This window comes from Mesoplodon bidens, assembly GCF_964165515.1.
Source record: "Mesoplodon bidens genome assembly, chromosome: 17".
Taxonomy (NCBI): Eukaryota; Metazoa; Chordata; class Mammalia; order Artiodactyla; family Ziphiidae; genus Mesoplodon; species Mesoplodon bidens.
Window position 1 is genome coordinate 10834215 of NC_138174.1, and position 20263 is coordinate 10854477.

A 20263-nucleotide genomic window follows, 5' to 3' on the forward strand; every position below is an offset into this window, starting at 1 on the left:
ATGAAATGCCCTGACAAATCCTACAGGATAAGTGTTCCTTTGCTAATGTCTACCATCATTACCTATCCTGAATTTCACCCCCAAAACAAAGCAACACAATCTGATTAAGAAGGAACCATTTCTAGTTACAAATTTCCTTCATCTTAGGTTGATCAAAGCACTCCACTGATGATAACTTGTTCTGATTCACTATAATTTTTGTGTAGCTCATTGATATCAAACTGAGTGCTTTAATCCTCATAGTTTTGTTCTTTAAAAACTGAATTACAGGGCTTCCCTGGTGGCGCAGTGGTTGAGAGCCCGCCTGCCGATGCTAGGGGACACGGGTTCGTGCCCCGGTCTGGGAGGATCCCACATGCCGCGGGGCGGCTGGGCCCGTGAGCCATGGCCCTTGAGCCTGCGCGTCCAGAGCCTGTGCTCCGCAACGGGAGAGGCCACAACAGCGCGAGGCCCACATACCACAAAAAAAAAAAAAAAAAAAAAAAAAAACTGAATTACAAGGGACTTCCCTGGTGGTCCAGTGGTTAAGATGCCACACTTCCAATGCGGGGGGTGCGGGTTCAAACCCTGGTCAGGGAACTAAAATCCCGCATGCCACAAGGCCAAAAAAAAAAAAAAAAAAGAAAAAAAAAGTAATCATTTAAGGGAGGGAGATGTAAGAGGGAAGAGATATGGGAACATATGTATATGTATAACTGATTCACTTTGTTGTAAAGGAGAAACTAACACACCACTGTAAAGCAATTATACTCCAAAAGAGATGTTAAAAAAAAAAAAAAAGAATTACAAATTGGGGTATCATGCAGAAGTTGTTGAAGAATCTATTCTTTTCATACTCAGCTTCCAAGCTGATAATCCTTTTTGCCGGGGTTCTCATTACAATTCTCTGGACGGGGTCAGAGCTCATGAAAACTTGCCCAAGGAAAATATAACATGGTTTAGGAAGGTGGAGGAGAGGAGAAGGAAGAGGAGGACACTAAACTAAAACCTGCTCCGAACGCCCTAAATATGGATTCCAAGTATTTTTAATAGAAAATGACTGACTCCTCTATGCAGACTCTAAAAAGATGTCTTCTCAGAATAAAAGACTTAAGTACAGAAAATTTCCCCTAACTTAACGTTACATACATGTTTTCCTTGTAAACTCGATACATGACTGCCTGGCTGCTGTCAGCCTGTGGCACACAAATTATGTTGTATCAACTTCAAAGAAAGGGCTCATGATTTCTGTGTATTCAATCTACCCCACAATGCTCTCAGGGCAGTGCCCAGTACTCCAGGAGCTTGACTAAATAAACATTGAGTTGAAAAGTATAGACTAGAAAAATTACTTCTAGCCAACACAAATAAAAATAAGCATCCGGACTTCAGTGCATTTATTCTGCCCCTTACAAATCACCTGAGGTGATTCCATTTTCCTAAATAATAACCACACTTTCACCCCATGGCTCCAACTCTTTCTTAGAAATTGGCTGCCAACGCAGCTACACTTGGGAATTCTGAGTGATAAGCAGGGAACTAGATTCTCCTTCTGGGCTGAAAGACAGTCGTTAACTAATGTAGGACCACAGAACAACAAAGAGTTTCTTTATTGTCTTTCTGGGTTTCCTGACATAGCCTGGCCAGAGCTAGGAAATGCCTCAATTTCCATCACATTTTGCTATTAAATGAGCCCAGATCAAGAACCACCCTTTGACACACTGATTACTAGTGTTCTAGAGAAATCTCCATAGCTGGGCACTTTGTGAATCTGCCCAATTCCCCAATTCTCAAATTCCTTCAGTCTCAAAAGATTTGGGACAGTAGCTACTAATATTGTTTTACTAATAATTTTATATTTATACAGTGATTTAAATATTTAAAAACCTTTCCAAAGGCACTGCCTAAGTTTGCTGGGTCTGCCATAACAAAGTAACACAGACTAGGCAACTTGAACAACAGAAATTTATTTTCTCAGAATTCTGGCTGGTAGAAGTCCAAGATCGAAGTGTTGGCATGATTGGTTTCTTCTAAGACCTGTCCCCTTGGCTTATAGATGGCCATTCTCATTGGGTACCTTCACAAGGTCTTCCCACTGTGTGCATCTGTGTTCTAATCTCCTTTTCTTATAAGGACAGCAGTCATACTGCATTAGGCCGCACCCATATGACCTCATTTTAAGTTAATTACCTTTTTAAAGACATATTTCCAAATACAGTCACATTCTGAGGGATTGAAGGTTAGAACTTCAAAATATGAATTTGGGGAGGAGGGGACACAATTCAGCCCATGATAGGCATGATTCAATTTACAGGCTATGAACCTAAAATTAAAAAAAAAAAAAACTGTATTACCAAGCTCACCAGACATTAGGTAGTGTAGCTAAAATTGGATCCCTGGGTCTCTGATTCCAAATGCCATACTTTCTCCCTTACAATCTGCTGCCACTATGATGACTAACTTGTGTCTAACTGTTTAACATTTATAGACAACACATTATCTCATTGAATCACCTAAGGAAAGAAAATCAGATATTGCCCAAGGAACCATCTGGCCAAATTTGATACATCTCTACTTTGAAAAACCTGGGGCAGGACAGGAAGTTCTAGAATTCTCAGCAGCTTACTCTCTACCGACAGCCCTTCCCCACTAGCTAGACCTTAACATTGAGGATGCAGGAAGGGGTCACTGGACAAAAGCTTGACTCTCAAAATTTTTTTCTAATTTTGGCTGCAGCTCAGAACCATTTTTTCCAACGGATAAGGATGAAGATACATCACCAATGTTGCTCCCAATTCACCTGAGTCAGACCTCAGGTACTAGCTAAATCTGAGAGTAGATGGACAGATTAAAAGGTGTGCAGGTGTTCCTGAGCCCCCTGTAGAGTCAGCCCAAGAGAAAAGAACCTGTTCCCATCATTCAAAGCACCTAAATAGCTCTTGTGTTTTAAATTCTGAGAGTACTATTTTTTGGAAGGTTAAAAAGTAAACGAGAGTATTTAAATGCCTATTGACAGTTTCTTCTAAAGACAAACAAAGCAAGATTAAAAGTATGTTAGAAGACATACAGATGGCTAACAGGCACATGAGAAGATGCTCAACATTGCTAATTATTAGAGAAATGCAAATCAAAACCACAATGTGATGTTACCTCATACCTGTCAGAATGGACATGATTAAAAAGTCTACACTGATGGCGGGAACGTAAATTGCAGCCACTATAGAAAACAGTACGAAGGTTCCTCAAAAACCTAAAAGTAGAACTACCATATGATCCAGCAGTTCCACTCCTGGGTATATATCTGGAAAAAAACTAAACACTAATTGGAAAAGATACATGCACCCCAATGTTCATAGCAACATTATTTATAATAGCCAAGACATGGAAGCAACCCAAGTGCCCAGCAACAGACAAATGGATAAAGAAGATGTGGCATGTACTACGGACTATTATGTACATGGACTATTATTCAGCCATAAAAAGAATGAAATTCTGCCATTTGCAGCAACACGGATGGACCTGGAGAATATTATGCTTAGTGAAATAAGTCAGACAGAGAAAGACAAATCCTGTATGTGGAACATAAAAGATGTGGAACATAAAAGATAATACAAACAAATATATAGAGAAAAATAAAAACAGACAGATATAGAAAACAAACCAGTGGTTACCAAAGGGGAGAGGGAAGGAGGGAGGGGCAAGTTAGGGGTATGGGATTAAGAGATACAAACTACTATGTATAAAATAAATAAGCAACAAGAATATATTGTATAAAACAGGGAATTATAGCCATTGTCTTGTAATAACTTTTAATGGAGTATAATCTGCAAAAATGCTGAATCACTATACTGTACACCTAAAACTATTATAGTATAGTAAATCAACTCTATTTCAATTTTTTAAAAAAGATTAACAAGCGGGGTGCTAGTGACTCTGTTTGGTACATAGAGAACTTTTTTTCTATGTGTGTCTACATGAAGTCAGGAGACCTGAATTCAAGTACCTTGTACTAGTGTTCGTGAGGAAATCAGGAGATCTCTCCAGGCCTCAATTCTCTCATCTGTAAAATACAGGCTGGACTTTTTGTAGCCCTAACTTTTTATGTACAAACTCAGCTTTTGTCTTGTTTTTCAGCTTTGTCTTCACCAACTCCTCAAAGATGAGGTTGGTGCAAAATGCAAAACCTAAAATGTCTTTCCTTAGTCCTGACTGAGCCAATATTATCCTGCTACTTTACCTGAATCTCCCATGTCACTCACTGGGGCAACGGGGACTGAGCTAGCAATGTGGGAGAAGGGATGAGGTCCTTTGGGAACAAGGACTAAGGCAGAAAGTGCTCATGCAAAATGCTCAGAGAAATCAGAACACTTACAGGGAGGGGATACCCAATTTCTGAAGGACACAAACCCAGGAGGAGCCAGGAGCAACAACTTCCAGGTGTGGATCCACAAATTCATAACAAGGAAAATACAAACAAGCTAAAGCAGGTTGGGATTAAAAGGATAAGGGTAGAAGAGGTGTAGCATGGAGGGCGTGCCCAACTTAGTGGAGAGGGTGTGGCATGCAGAGGGCACACCACTGTTTTCTTTGCTAGAGCATCTCCTGTTCCTAAGCTTTTCTAGAAATGTGACACTCCCTCATCTAGAGGTCAATTTTCCTTCCTCTCTCCTTGAATCGAGGCAGGTTTGTGACTTACTGGTGACCAGTAGAACACAGTAGAAATGACACTGAATGATGTCTGAGACTATGTCATAAACATTGATGCACCTTGCTCGCTGGAGCTCTGGCAGTAGCCTGAGCCTCCAGGTAGGCTGCCCAACTGCCTTGAAACTGCTGTGCGGTGAAGAAGCCCAAACTGGCCCATGTGGAAAGACTGCATGAAGCAGCACTGGAGCTGCATCATGAAGAGAGATTGCCCAGCCACTGCTCAGCCGCTCCTGGCCTCCTGTTACAGCTCCAACCACGGTCTGGATGCAGTAGCATGAGAGCTTCACCCACTTGAGTGACTCCTGAATTCGCAACTCATAAAAGTTATGAGAGATGATAAAAGGATTGTTGTTTAAGGCACTCAGTTTTGGAGCGATTTATTACGTAGCAACGGAAAACCTGTAACATCATTCTTTATCCCCCACCTCCACTCTCCAATTCTGCCTCCAATCTGAGTTCTTAAAGTTAGGTCTACAAATTCAGTTCTTTTCCTTCAATGTAAACATTTATATAAACTCAAGCATCCAGAGAAGCTGATCACAAGGTCTTAATGTTGTTTCTGCTCTCTTCATCAAGAAATAAATAACCCTAGTATGATAATTTTTTCCTCCTATTTATATGCAAATTGTTTAAGAGCTGAACTGCCCCAGTTGTTTACAATTGCTTCCATATTATCCCAAAACAATTCAAAATTCAAAACATGGAAGAAAATCTGTGATTTATTGGTCTCACACTTGTTTCCTCCTAGAATCCATCTAACCAGCCATATTTCTTTGAATTTCTTTGAATTTGGAGGAGGGGATGGCTTGTCCTTTTTTTTTTTTTTTTTAAGTCTCTTCTTTTGTTCTTATCTTGGCTATTAAACAGGATTATTTGCCAATTTGATAACTGACATCTAAAGGCATTCTTCATTCATTAAGAAAATAAAATAATAATGGCTCATCGGTCTAGGAAAAATGCTGAGGAGAAGGGAATCACGTTTTATAACATTAGGGTCAATGTAGGTAGTTGAGCTAAGAGTGTTTATCAAATCTCTGAATACAGAAAGATGCTCTTAGTAGCTAATTTTAAGATGAAGAAGTTGTTGCTTATTCTAATTGCTCTCCAGAAAGTGACTGCATGTGATTAATAAGAAGGGAAGAAACGAAGGTGGGTTTGCAGTGTGACTCCTCCCTATGACACGCCCGATCTCATTTTTAGTAAACTCAACTGAAATTATAAGAAGAAAAAAAAATCACACCATTTAAACCGGTCCACATTAGCTCTTTATAACTCAGAGAAGCATGATCCTTTAAGGCAGTATTTTCAGCGTCAAAAAATCCCCACCTTCCAAAAATGTTCATTTACCCTTGAAATTGTTTTTGCTGTCAACACACGACGAATTCTGAAGCAAGGCTTGAATATACTGTTGAGTCAGTGTTGATTTAAACATAGATTGACCTCCCACATAGCCACCGTCTCTGAGTTGTTGCCCGAACTGAAAGAAACTTGAGGGGAGTGATCAGAATTCCCCTCAAAGAACTAATCTTCCCTCTGCCCAAATTGCCCTAATGGGGAAAAACTCAGTCCCTCCTCCACAGAATGTGAAATAATTTGGTTTACAATGACACATGAAAGGTATTGCTAAGGGAACATTTTCTAATTTTTAGAACTCTTTTTACTTCTATCAAATGCATCTTTCTACAATAAGGAAAGGCCTAAGTTATGTCTTACTCTGCTTGGGATCTTCTCCCTTGGCCTCAGCACTTGGGGCTGGAGATACTATTTGTGGAATGAGGCTGAGGAAATGAGCCAAAATGAATTTCAGGCTTGCCAGAGCTTACAATCGTAATGCAAATTCAACAATTAGCAACGCCTCAGCTGTGAAAGCTGGAAAAAATTCCACATATCAGATGGTGAGAGAGGCTGGTGGGGAGAAGCACTTCCATTTTACTGTTGTCATGCTGTCATCCCCTAATTCAACTCATAACCTTGAAAGCAGACCTGGGCCCTGTGGGTTATAAACTCACTCAGGTAGTTCCAGAAAGGTAACAACCTTACTAATCCAAACTAGAACTGTAAATTTGTAAAAAGGCTAAGTAGGGAAAGAATTTTTAAAAATAAGAAACACTGTGAGCTTCCCTGGTGGCGCAGTGGTTGAGAGTCCACCTGCTGATGCAGGGGACACGGGTTCGTGCCCCGGTCCGGGAAGATCCCACATGCCGCGGAGCGGCTGGGCCCGTGAGCCATGGCCGCTGAGCCTGCCCGTACGGAGCCTGTGCTCTGCAACGGGAGAGGCCACAACAGTGAGAGGCCCGCGTACTGCAAAAAAAAAAAAAAAAAAGAAAAAAAAAAAAGAAACACTGTATCATCAGCTTCAAAAAACCCCTAGGTTAATGGGTATCACTGAAGGCTAAGAGGATCCAACTACATGATGATTCTTAAAAGAATAAACAGCTCTAATGTATCCTTGTCAACCTGAACCATTTAGCAAGTGTCATTCTGTAATAAGGCATCTTTTGTTCCTTTGTTTCTTGAGATGTTTGAGGCAGGCAGAAAAAAACACACACACATTACACACTCTGGGGTCATTTAGAAACCCAAGAACATTGGGTTTCCTTTCCGTCATTTCCTCACATCAGTCTTTTTCTAAAGAGAAGAAAAAATTGGAGCTGTGGATGTGCATGCGAATGTCTCCACCAGTCCCACTGGAAAGGATACAATGACACAGCCAGGTGAAGGAAAAGACCTGAAATTCTAAGGACTTCACACGCTAAACACACAATTAGTCATTCCTTGTGGGGTTTCCCCCCCAACTCTTTTCTTCCTATTTCCACTGCCAATCATTATTGATGATGCAGACTCTGTGACCACGCCCCAAGCTGAGAACCGCATTCCACTGCAACCTGTTCATCAGCTACACTGCAACCACCCTGGGAATAAATCTTGCTATTTCCCTCAAATATTTCCCTTCATGAATTTTCCTAACTCCTATCCATCAACACATGCCCAGCTCCTATTAAACTCTGTTCTTCTGAATGTAAATCAAGCAAGGTCAATATTTTTTAATAAAAATGCCCCCCAATTTTTCTCTATCAAACATCTATTCAGCATGTATCTTAGTTTGGATTCCCTCCAAAGCAAAGCCTGGGAAAAAATCTGAGTTCAAATAGTTTAGTTGGGAAGTGATCCCAGGAAGCAGAGTGTAGCTCAGGGGATGCAAGCCAAGGAAGGGAGGAAAACAAATGAAGGGTGTACCAGTAAATGAGTTACCACCATGGGCAGCTATGCCTCAGTCCTGCTGGAACCTTCTGAAATACTGCATCTCACATCCCAGAATTGTCCCACCAAGGACCATTTAGCCATCAACTCATATCCCTCATTGTTTGAAGGTTACTCTGAGACTTTCCTCAACTCTCCAGAGCTTCTGGCCTGCACGGTGCATAGGCAGGACACACTCTGGTGGTCAGAGAATATCCTCTGGCAGAAAGAACCAGATGCTTGAGGGAGAACGTGGTCAGGAACCACCCACCAAAGATGCAGGTGACCTTCGAGAGGGTGAGAGATGTTGATGGGGCTCCAACTATGATGCCCGCTGCAGCAGGTGCCTGAATTCCACCAAATGCTCAGCTATGCACACAGTAGGGAGTTGTGTTTCCCAAATGAATATTCAAATATTCTCTCCCTTTTATGCTCTAACTTCATTATGATCCTTATTTGTATCCTTTCCCAGATACAACCTTTAACCCAGTCACTCATTTACACATATTTTCATCTGTGCATAAAGCCTCCTATCTCCACTCTGCAAACACTGGTTTTGAACCCAATTATCTCAGTGCTGTTCTCTCTCTTATGCACTGTCAAGGCAAGTTACTTCAAATGAGCAAAGAGCTCCAGCTCATGGCCCTTGCTTTTGAATCTTGAAAAAGAAACTAGGATATCTTTCTCAACCAGAGGGATATATCTAGGGGTGTTTTTCAGGAGTTTAGAAAATGTTTATTTCAGATTCACATTATTTTCTATATCTTCTATTTACATAAGTAAAAATGAAATGTGTCCCTTTGTATATTAGCCTCTTATTCATCAGCTAATCTGAGGGCAAGAAATTTTATCACAGCAAATTCTGTTGGTTTTATATTTTAAACACAGTTGGCACTTTGTGAAAGAGCTTATAGTAAAGGCCACAAAGAATTAGAGAAAAAATTAAGCATTCCCCCAAAATGTGAACTATTATCTTAAAACTCATTTTATCTTCCACATTAGATATTATCTATTGAATTTTCTTTTTTCTACCACATCATCCTCTTCTTATAACCCAGGATGGTTTACTAACCCCAGTTTTTGGCAACATACCACTGCACTGATCCCCAAAAGATTTTTCCACCCAGTGGTGACTTTTTCAGTGTTACTATTACCAAGAATTTTGAGGTGTAGACATGTGTTAGGGATTTGGAAACATCATTTCTCACTTTCTGTCATGCCCAAAGTACCACATATTCTTAAAGGTAGGAGAAATAGCCTTAATTAAGGCTTTTGATGGGAGCATACTGTAGTGTCTCCTGTCTGATTCATGTTTGTAATGAACATGCTTTTGGATTGCTGGCAATAAAAGGCACATAATTCTTAAGTAGGTCTCTCAGAGAAGCTCTACTCATTTATGTGGATGTAAAGGTTTAATGAGAACCTCATGAAGTGTAAGTGTGCCTGGCATGTGTTACAGAAGGTAGCTCAGGAAAAGCAGAGGAAAACCTTATGTGAAGAACCTATATCCAGACTTTTTTAACTGACAAGGAGGTCCCTAATAGGGAATGAAGGAAAAGAGCAACAACAAAAAAGACTAGTGCAGCCAATATTGATCCATTATATACTTCCTGATTATTGTAAGAGCCTCTGAATGTTCCCCAAAAGGAAAGCACGACATGGATAATTTATGTGCCTATTGAAGGTAATCTTCCAAGCATGAATGGCTGAAGGATTATAATTTCTTTCCCCCAATCATCATAGGTCTCCCAGAGGTCACACGAATAACCAGCATCCTTTCATCCTAAACAGTACCAAGCCAAGGTTGAGATACGGGCCTATTAAAATCTGGTTTAAAAAAGAATTTTATTTTGCCCATGATCTCATTCATTAATTGCTGACTGCCTTTTAAAACCTTCTGTGGAAGACAAAGAGACCTTCAAATCCTTTCTCTGAGAATTAAAGCTTTCATTTAAGTATTCCAGATGGGCTGTATTTTAAGTATTAAAGTTCAAATACTTTAACCACCAACAGATGTAAGGAATTTTACCCAGTTATGTTGCACAATTGCCACCCAGTAGTTCTTCAATCCTGGCCAAATTGAGCATCAATTTAAACTAGATTTAATCATGGGACCCTTGACAATCACAACACAAGATACTAGGGAGTTTAGGAAATGGGTCTATTAAATGACAATTAAAGCTGTCAGCCTTTCAGAGCTTATTTTCAGTTCATTTGATCCCTAGTAGACAGTGGCATTTGACTGCTGTAAACAAAGAGGTCTGCTTGAAAGTGCACGCTGAGATAGGGGGGCTGGTGGTCAGAGCCCTGGTGATGGTGTGTGTTCAACTTTCAGGCTAACTCTAGCTGTTCCTCAGACCAAGTGACTTCAAAATCACTTCCTATGTAACTATTTAAGTCCTCCTGAAAGTCCTAAGAGAGCCTGAGGAGTGACTGGCTTTTCTTTTTTGTGTAAAGTCTCATGGAAATTCTTCAGGGTCAGGTGCTCCCAATCTGGCACATATTAAATAGTGCTTTTCACCTAGAATGTGCCTGAAATGGACTATTCAAAGTCTTAGATTATCCACACCCTTTGATACAGTATTTTTACTTTCAGGGATTTATCCTAAAGAAACAGATATCTGCACAAAGATTTATGAACAAGCGTGCTTGCTGCAGAATGATACGCGGGCAAACCATAAAGCAAGTTTGGTTTCTGCGGTTCTTCCCACCGCATTCTCCTTAACCCTCCTCATACGCCACACCACCTTTTTCTACCTTGAAAACCTCTTCAGTGCCACTTGCTCCCAGGCGTTTGCTTAAAGAGCTGTGACCTCCACCAGCCAAAAGTTTCCAAGACCTGGGTCTTTCTCCATCAAAACCCACCTATACGTCTCTCATGCCCTTAGGCTCCTGCTCTCGCAGTCTGCCAGGCTAGAAAATCAGATACATGTTTCCTTCTGAGGTGTTAATGGGTTAACATTACCCTCTACTATGCAGTACTTTCTATTTTAAAATGAGATCCCGAAGATAATGCTACCAACTCAAAATGGGATTATAATGGGAATTTCAGAATCCAAATAAACCCAGTAGTATGATTTAAAATTCTGTTTCAAATATATTTTCAGCACATGTTCATGTGTGTGTACGTGTCTTAGTTTATCCATTTTGTTTTATTATGAAAAGATATTCAGGCTTATTATAGAAAGTGTAGGAAACAAGAAAAAGTAAAAGGAAGACAAAATTCATCCATATTCCCTACCATGCTGAAATGACATTTTTAACATTCTATTGTGTTTCTTCCCAATCATAGTAATATGCACTAATTTATTTTCTGGAGTCATGATAACTGTGTGTGTACAATTTTTGCATGCTTCTTTCACTTTGCTATTTATTTGAAAAATGTCAAAATAGCTTTCCCAAAAAGGCCATCAATGGGGCCATACTTTACAGTTGTTCACACCTTTCTTCACTCATTATTTTTCCTGCTAAGAGTACTTTGAACACTTGGTTAGTCTTCCTGGGTTTCTCACTTACTACAGCCTCTACATTAAAGTGGAAGCCTTTACCATATCTAGCTGGTAAGTAAATTTCCCAAGATGAAAGCACTCAAATTCAGCTCTGGAACAGGGAAAAGGACTGGTATGTATTAAAACAAAGTGAATGCAGCCTTGGCAGGAAGTCAAGGTCACAGTCTGCAGTCAGTCGGGGTGAGAGGCTCCATGGCCACAGCTCCCCTCCTGTGGCTGTTCAGGGGAGTGGGCAGCTGCCCTCACAAGACCCGGCCTCTGCTCCCCAGCCGCTATAAGGCATTTTTGGAAGTACCTATGGTAACATCCAAGAGGGACAAACACTTTTCTCACATGCCCTGAGGAAAGCTCATTCCTACCACCAAAAAATACCTTCCTCTGCTCCCTCCCTCACTCAACTCAGCCACACATACTTCCTTGGCTCACAGACAGAATGTGTGGGGAGACTTGGGGACTCATGGTCGTTTATGATCTGGGTAGCACATTCACGTCACTACTTGGGCTATTTTTGTCTAGTGTTGCCACTCACCAAGTGGCAAATGCTATATAATCCTACTTGGTAAACGACAATCACTCTTATTACAGCTTCAGATTAAATAGGAAAACTACAGCCCAATTTCTTTAAGGAAATAAGGTGGGGAGATCTAACATTGTTAGAGTCAGACCAGTTAGTCATACTTTTTGAATAATGTTCAAAGAGAACATTAAAAGGAGGAAGTGATGAGAAGGGGTGGGGAGAATTATGTAGACCACAGTTGGTTTGAGTATTTCATTTGTAAATAGCATGTCATTTTACTAATGCAGTTGAATTACACTTAACCACTCTATAAATGTTGGTTTATATTCAATTTAAACATGTTATAAAGGGCTTTTAGTTCTTTTTGAGCAAGCAAGACAGCCCTATTAATAAACACTTAGGTGGAGTATCAGATTTCCAGGAACTAACGATATGATTATCTACCCAGAGACTTGGAAGGAACTAAATTCACAATGTCTGATGATTGGCATGTTTGCTGTCTTTGACATGGGATACTGAGCACAGGGCATGGTGGAACACTAGGGGAAAAGGGATCCTTTTCTCCACCAGCAACTGCTAACCTGCTTAGCAGCAAGCAGGGTGCCCTGAGCTGGCTTGTGAAAGAGAACCTGCTTCTCAAAGGGGATGCAGGGAGATGACGGCATGAGATTCACAGGAGGTCAGAGCTTTTTTCTGAAGCCTTGGCAGTGACAGTTATGTGAGTCATTGAACTGGCCACCATTATTCTTACGGATCGCCAAACCAGGTCTATTCAGCCTTCTAATAAAAACCAGATAAAGCGGGAGACCAAATCAGAATAAAAAGGAAGAGGGAGCTGAAATGGTTGAGAATATGCATTATTATCCTCATAAATGAGCTGACAGATATATATTAGCAGAGTAGAGTGAATGGTATATTTCTTTTTCCCATTGTCTTCCATCAGAAAAAGTTCAAAATGGTGTATCACAGACTACAGCATTGATATTGGTGGAACAAAGGCCAACAGTAAAAAATGACAGGGGCCTTTAGACCCTAAATCTCTTTATTCTCACTTCTATATTCTTAATGTTTCTCGGCATATCCTTAAAATAAGATTACACGGTCCCACTTACACTTTTTTTTAAATTAAGACTTTATTTTTTAGAGCTGTTTTATGTTCACAGCAAAATTGAGAGGAAGGTCTAGAGATTTCCCATACCCCTGCCCCTACACATGCACAGCCTCCCCTATTTATCAACATTCCCCACCAGAGTGGTACATTTGTTATAAGTGGTGAACCTACATTGACACATCATAATCATCCAAAGTCCACAGTTTACATTATGACTCACTCTTGCTGTTATATATTCTGTGGCTTTAGACAAAGGTATAATGACATGTATCCATCATTATAGTATCATACAGAGTATTTTCACTGCCCTAAAAATTCTCTGTGCTCCGCCTATTCAGCCCTCTCCATCCCCCATCCCCTGGCAACCAAAGAACTTTTTATTATCTCCATAGCTTTGCCTTTTCCAGAATATTATATAGTTGGAATCATACAGTATGTAACCTTTTGATTGTCTTCTTTCACTTAATAATATGCAATTAAGGTTCCTCCATGTCTTTTCATGGCTTGATAGCTCACTTCTTTTTAGTGCTGAATAATATTCCATTGTCTGGATATACCACAGTTTATCCATTCACCTATTGAAGGACATCTTGGTTGCTTTTAAGTTTTAATAGTTATGAATAAAGCTTCTATAAACAGGTTTTGGTTAGACGTTAAGTTTTCAACTCCTTAGGTAAAAGGAGAACCAATATTGGATCACACGGTAAAGTATGTTTCATTTTCTAAGGAACTGCCAGACTGCCTTCTAATGTGGCTGTACCATTTTGCATTCCCACCAGCAATAAATGAGAGTTCCTGTTGCTCCACATCCTTGTCAGCTTTTGGTCTTATCAGTGTTCTGGATTTTGGCCATTCTAATAGGTGTATAGTGTTATCTCATTTTTGTTAAATTCAAATTTCCCTGATGACACATGGTGTGGAGCATCTTTTTATATCCTTATTTATCAACTACAGATAACAGGCGTCTGCTAAGGTCCTTGGCTCATTTTTTAATTGTTTGCTGCTGTTGTTGTTTTTGTTATTGTTGTTGAGCTTTAAGAGTTCTTTGTATATTCTGGATAAGATCCTTTATCAGATGTGTCTTTTGCAAGTATTTTCTCTCAGTTTGGGCTTGTCTTCCCATTCTCTTGACACTGTCGTTCGCAAAGCAGAAATTTTTAATTTTAATGAAATCTAGTTTATCAATTATTTCTTCAGGGATTGTGCCTTAGTGTTGTATCTAAAAAGTCATTGCCATATTCAGGGTTATTTAGGTTTTCTCCTATCTTCTAGGAGTTTATAGTTTTGGGTTTTACATTTAGGGCTCTCATATATTTGGAGTTAATTTTGGGAATGGGTGTAATGTCTATGTCTAGATCTACTGTTTTGCAAGTGGATGTCCAGTTTTTCCGGCACCATTTATTGAAAAGACTATCTTTGCTCCATTGTATTACTTCTGCTCCTTTGTCAAAGGTCTCCTGACTATATTTATGTGGGTCTATTTCTGGGTTTTCTCTTCTGTTCCATTGATCGATTTGTCAATTCTTTCTCCAAAACCACAGTGTCTTGATTACTTAAGCATTATAGTAAATTTGAAGTCAGGTAGCATAAGTCCTCCAACTTTGTTCTTCTTCAATATCATGTTGGCTATTCTGAGTCTTTTGCCTCTCTACATATCTTTAGAACCAGTTTGTCAATATTCACCAAATAACTTGCTGGGATTACATTGAATCTATAGATCAAATTGAGAAGAACTGACATCATAACAGTATTGAATCTTCCTATCCATGGTCATGGAGTATCACTGCACTTTTTTAGTTCTTCTTTGATTTTATTCTTCCACTAACACTTTTTGGTTGCAAAAACCCAAAGGTGTAAGTAAATATGATGAGAAACAATATGTTTATATAATCTTGAAGTATCTCTCCACAGCATACTTTTTAATTTCAAAGGGCAAAATAGTCCCTTTAAAGTGGCAGACACTATCTTAAGTGATCAAAGTTAGCATCGCCTGTAGTGAGACATATCAACATTGTGATGCACTGAGAAGGACATAGTATCACTATTGTGATAGTCTTACTAAAATGCATAATCTGAATTTGATATGAGGAAAACACAGACAACCACAAATTGAGGGACTTTTTTACAAAATAACTGACTAGTATTCTTCAAAAGTCAGGAAAGATAAAGACTGAGAAATTGTCCCAGATTGGAGGAGACTAAGAAATCAGGACATCTAAATGTAATGTGTGATCCTGGACTGGATCCTAGGTCAGAAAAAGGATACTAGTGGCGCAATTGGAAAAATTTTAGTAAGGTCTGTAGATTAGTTAAGAGTATCCTATGTTACTTTCCTCATTCCAATCATTATACTAAGATTACATAAGATGTTAACATTGGAGGAAGCCAGGTAAAGGGTATATTGAAATTCTTTGTACTGTTTTACTTTTAAGTCTAGAACTCTTTCAAAGGAACAGTTAAATTTTTTAATAAAAAAAATCTGAAAATCTAGATATTGGATATCAGTGAAATCTGTGAGCACTGATGCATTTCAGAGAAAAAGAAAATGGAGATTTCAAAGTTGCCTGCATTTACATAAGATCAGTGGATAACTTGAGCATCTTGGCATTTTAATTAAAGAGAGAATGAGATCCACAGAGGCAGAAAGACAGACAGTGAAAGACATCCCACGTTGGTATGTCTGCACTGACAAAGCATTTCAAAGAGAACCAGGGCTTCCACTTGGAGTCACACCAAGGAGGTGATGACTGTCCTTGTCACAGCCATGTCTGTGCTAGAGAATCAAAGGCAGGCTTTTCTCTGATTGGTTGGGTCAGGCTGCTAATGAGGCAAAGGTCATGGATTGGATCCGCTCTCAGGGCCTGTGAGTGTCACTCTGTCTCTTGACACTTCTCTGATCACAGGGAGCCAGGTGTGACAGCTCGACTGCACCAGCACGAGGCTGGCTCTACTGTGGGGAAATAATGAACACACACACCCTCCCTAAGGTCACCTTTAAACATAATGGACATACTTGAATAGAACCCCTGTTATCTAAATATGCTTCTAAAAATATCTGCACCAGGAAAGGGGTCCCTTATTAGATTCTCTTTCCCACATTAAACCTATAATTAGGAGACCAGCAAGGGTGAAGCTGATTGGCCTCTGACACAATCTGCAGACACACAAATTCTTGTTACCTCTTTAGCAGAAGTATGTGCTGGCTTTAAAGGCATGTACTCTGATTTGATATCACTTAGGCAGCCACCAAAGCACATAAAGAACGAGGCTGCTCACCTCACTCCTCACAGTTAGACAACTTTCGGTTTTCATGTTCCAAAAATTATTGAGATGGGGCTTCTAACAGCATGATTTTTCCTGAGTCTCCTGTGTTTATGAGGAGAGCTTTCCTGATGTACTTAGGATTCCAAACTGGAAGGTAAGCATGAAGGTGGAAAATTCTCAGTTCCAAATATAAGTATGTTTTAGAGATAAAAGCAGATAAGGAATTAGAATAGATTTAAACATGTGATTAAATTTTGAAATCATAAACACAGCAATTTGAAAGTAAATTTACTTGTGTGGTAAAGTTTAAAAAAAGTTTAAGAAAATTGAAGTTAGTGGGCTTCAGTCTCTTCCACCTACAGTTAGAAGAGTTAAAACTATACTATGTGAAAAGTTATCCCTTGAGAGTCTTTAAATGTGAGAGTTTGTAAACATAAAATGGCCTGGTAACAAGGAAGTGCATTTGAATGGCAGTGCTTCCCCACTCTAGCCCTTTCTCTACTGAGCTATGGATCTTCAGGTCCTCCCAGCACTTACTGGACAAGGTGAGGTTTGGAAATAAGCAAACAAACCAAAAAAAAAAAAAAAATCTTTTAAATCCCTTTTGCTTCTCCTAATATCAGTGTACTCAGTAGATGGCAGGAAAATGAGCTGTTTCAGTAGGTTAGACTTGTCCAAAGTGCCTCATGATAAGAGAAATAAAATAAAAACTAGAAACACATTCTCCATCTAAAATTTGTGGAACCACGGTCCACCTGCACTGGGTAGAGCTGAGGACAGCTACAGAAATCAATGTTAAAAAAACCAACAACTGTGGAACGGAAGGAGTAAAATCCCTCAAGACTCTAGAACCACTGGGTTGTAAATATTCTTAAAGCCAGGCTTATAAGACAAAGATGCCAGCCCATACTATGCTAAAATGGTCGTGTCATCTTTAGATGAAGCAATTCCCATTTGCCCACTCCATCGTGATCTATGTTTTCCCACGGGCAGACCTGAATAGACATCCCTGTGTTCCTTTTTATAGACTTTTACTGTCCAAAGAATAGACTAATTTTACATTTCTATTGCCTGGTTCCTTTACCAGTATACCAAACATAAGGAACAAATAGTTCGAACTATAGTCCTCTCTGGAAATATTTATAAAAGTTTATCTCACTATACATATACATTTTGCGAGGAAAGGTGGGAGAAAAAAATTACCTACAACAAATTGGTCCATGAAATAAGATACAACATTACTGCCTCTGAGAAAAGCACAGAATATGTTAAAGAAAAAAATTTTCATGACACTGTTAAAAAAACGGTGAGGTAGATTTTACTTACGACCTTTGCAACAGGTGTAAGGGTCACTGCAGTGGGATTATGCAGTAGGAGAGAGTGATCTGGCTCAAGTCAGAATAGAACAAGGAAAAGTAGGGATTTTACAGCCAAGGAGTGGAGTGTGGGTGAGGGTCAGTAAATGGAGAATTACTAAGAGGGTAGTATGATTATTGCTAAACTGACCTAACAGGATTCTTGCTAAAGGAAGGCCAGGGTGATCAGATATTACCTGGGGGAAGGGGATGGGGAGAGAGGAACCCAATCAGATATAAAGGATGATCAGATAGCGAGGATGGGGGATTCTGGCTAAACCAACTTAGCAGGATTCTTGCTAAAACTGGGCAATGCAAAGGCAAACACAGAAGCCCCAAAGTTGAGGCCTGGCTGGGAGGAAGATTCAGAGGAGCCTGACTAAAGTTTGGTCAAGGAGAGACACTTTGTCGATAATGGGAAGTTACCTCCTAGTGAGGACCTGGGCTCCCGGCACTGCAGGCTGAGCCATGAGGACACATGTGGAGGCCCAACTACTGCTTGAAAGACAGAAAAGCAGTGAGGAGCCTCATTCAGGGACTGCACAAACCCCTCCGAATTACTCATTTGACCTCTTTTTTGTACATGCTTGTACTGGGACATCATGAAGAATTTCTTTTCACAGTTTATTCAGCACATTTGCATACGTTATGTCATTTAAAGTAAAGAGTATGGTTATCATTTTACAAGAGAGAAAGTTGACACTCAGAAGCTGAGGTGGAGACACGGCCCGACCCGCAGAACTGTCCCTCCACTCCCCCTCTGCTGGAGGAGAGTCTGTTTCTGGTCAGCATCCTCCTAACCACAGGCACACACACCATCTGCTCAGTATTTTCGCCTTCTGTGTGTGCAGGCACCTTCGATCTCCTCTCTTTTTCTCTCAAAATCCACAAAACGGACATTTAACCAGAGGGCCCCTATCAACCTTACCAAAATATCACCTCAAACTGAATGCAAAGCATCCACTGCTTCCTAAATGATCATCTTAATAATTATAATGGCCCTGTTGGAGATAGAAGTGATTTTACAACCTTACTTTTAACCATGGGGACCAACCAGCTAAGAGCTCACATACAGACACAAGTACATATATTACATTCAAGCTTTGAGAAAACTCGAGAAGCATCAGGACTCCCTGATCAATTTTCAGTCTGAGTGTAACAACTCCATTATGTTCAAAACTCAGGGAACCACTACAGTCCATCCGAGGTTGGTTAAATCTGTGGATGCAGAACCTGTGGATACAGAGGGATGGCTATACTTCAAAATGAAAACACCTGAACAAACAGCAGCTGAGAAAGAAAATTTCTCTAAACTCCCCTTGTTTTAACGGAGCTTTCTGAGAATTCAGCCTCCAGTGGGAGGGAAACGGAAGACTTACCCTCAGCACCTCGAGAATGTGAGAATTCTGCTGCCACAAATCCCCCCCCAGGGAGCTTCCAGCCAGGAAGGAGAATGCCCATCAGCACCAGCACCTGGATGAGAAATGTGAAAATGTGTAACAAACCTTATCAGAACCTCCCACACTTTAACCAACAACACCCCCTTATTATGCTGGTAGTATATAAACCTTTACCCCTGGCTGTTCAGAGAGCTTCTCCTTAGAGAATGCTGCTGCATGCATGTGTAATAACATTTTCTCCTGTTAATCTGAAGAAAATTCCCGATTGTCAGTTAATTTGCAGGCCCTGACCACTACCACTCAGACTTCAGTTAGTCGAGGAAAAGTTCTCCTGTCAGACCTCCAGCATCACCAAGCCACAGACCTGACCCTGCTTCCCCTCACCTCCAAGATTCCTGTTATGAGAGAAAAATAAACCCCAGCTTGTTTACGCCACTATTGGTTGGGTTTTCTGTACCTTAAAGCAGAAAGGAGAGCTAGTAATTCACCCTGCTCATTCTTCTGAGTTAAGACACAAGGTAACTGCCTACCCCCTGCTCCCCAGTATGATGGGAAAAGTCATAGTTCTGACCTGGGCCCCCAAAGAAGCGCAAAAGAAAGTATAGCAACATCTGATCAGATCTATGTTCCAACTCCTACACATCCCTAACGCAGATCAGCTTCTCATCCTTTTTCTTTGAACAACCCATAGCAACTCTGGATTAATCTGGTAAAATGAACAAGAGATTTTTAAAACACTACCATGGCTTTCAAAAACTCCTTTACCTATTGTTCGGAAAATATTCAGATTCAGGGAAAAATAAAACTATGTGTTTTCATAATTAAATGACACTCTTTTCCCCAGAGTCCTCAGTTTGCTGGGGGATGTTTGAAGCGGTGATAGTAAAGGGTGGATGGAGAAATCAGAGGGAGTCCTTGGGCTGAATGTGTCCACGGGAAAGGAGGTGGCAGAGGTGGGAGAAAGCTGAGTCCTAGGAAAGTGGGCTGAAAGAAGCAGGATGAAAGGATGGGGACAGTGAGCACCACACCCAGACCTGTATCCCAGTAGGAAGGGTTCGTGAACTTTGAGAAATTAAATAGGAACTTGAACTACAAAGCCAAAAACTTTAAATTAACCTGGCAGTTGGCAAGACTCTAATAGAATATTTCCACATTTTAAAAGCTCTGTGAAAACTATTTAA

The 20263-nt window shown here is 40.2% G+C and overlaps 1 long non-coding RNA gene across 1 annotated transcript in view; it reads right to left on the reverse strand.

Moving 5' to 3' along the window:
• LOC308604840 overlaps positions 1–19107 on the reverse strand; it is a 228571-nt gene extending 209464 nt beyond the window's left edge. The window contains exon 1 of the long non-coding RNA XR_014013560.1: positions 19062–19107. This is a non-coding gene — a long non-coding RNA (uncharacterized lncRNA). The remainder of the gene's footprint in view (positions 1–19061) is intronic.
• Between the last annotated feature and the right edge of the window lie 1156 nt (positions 19108–20263).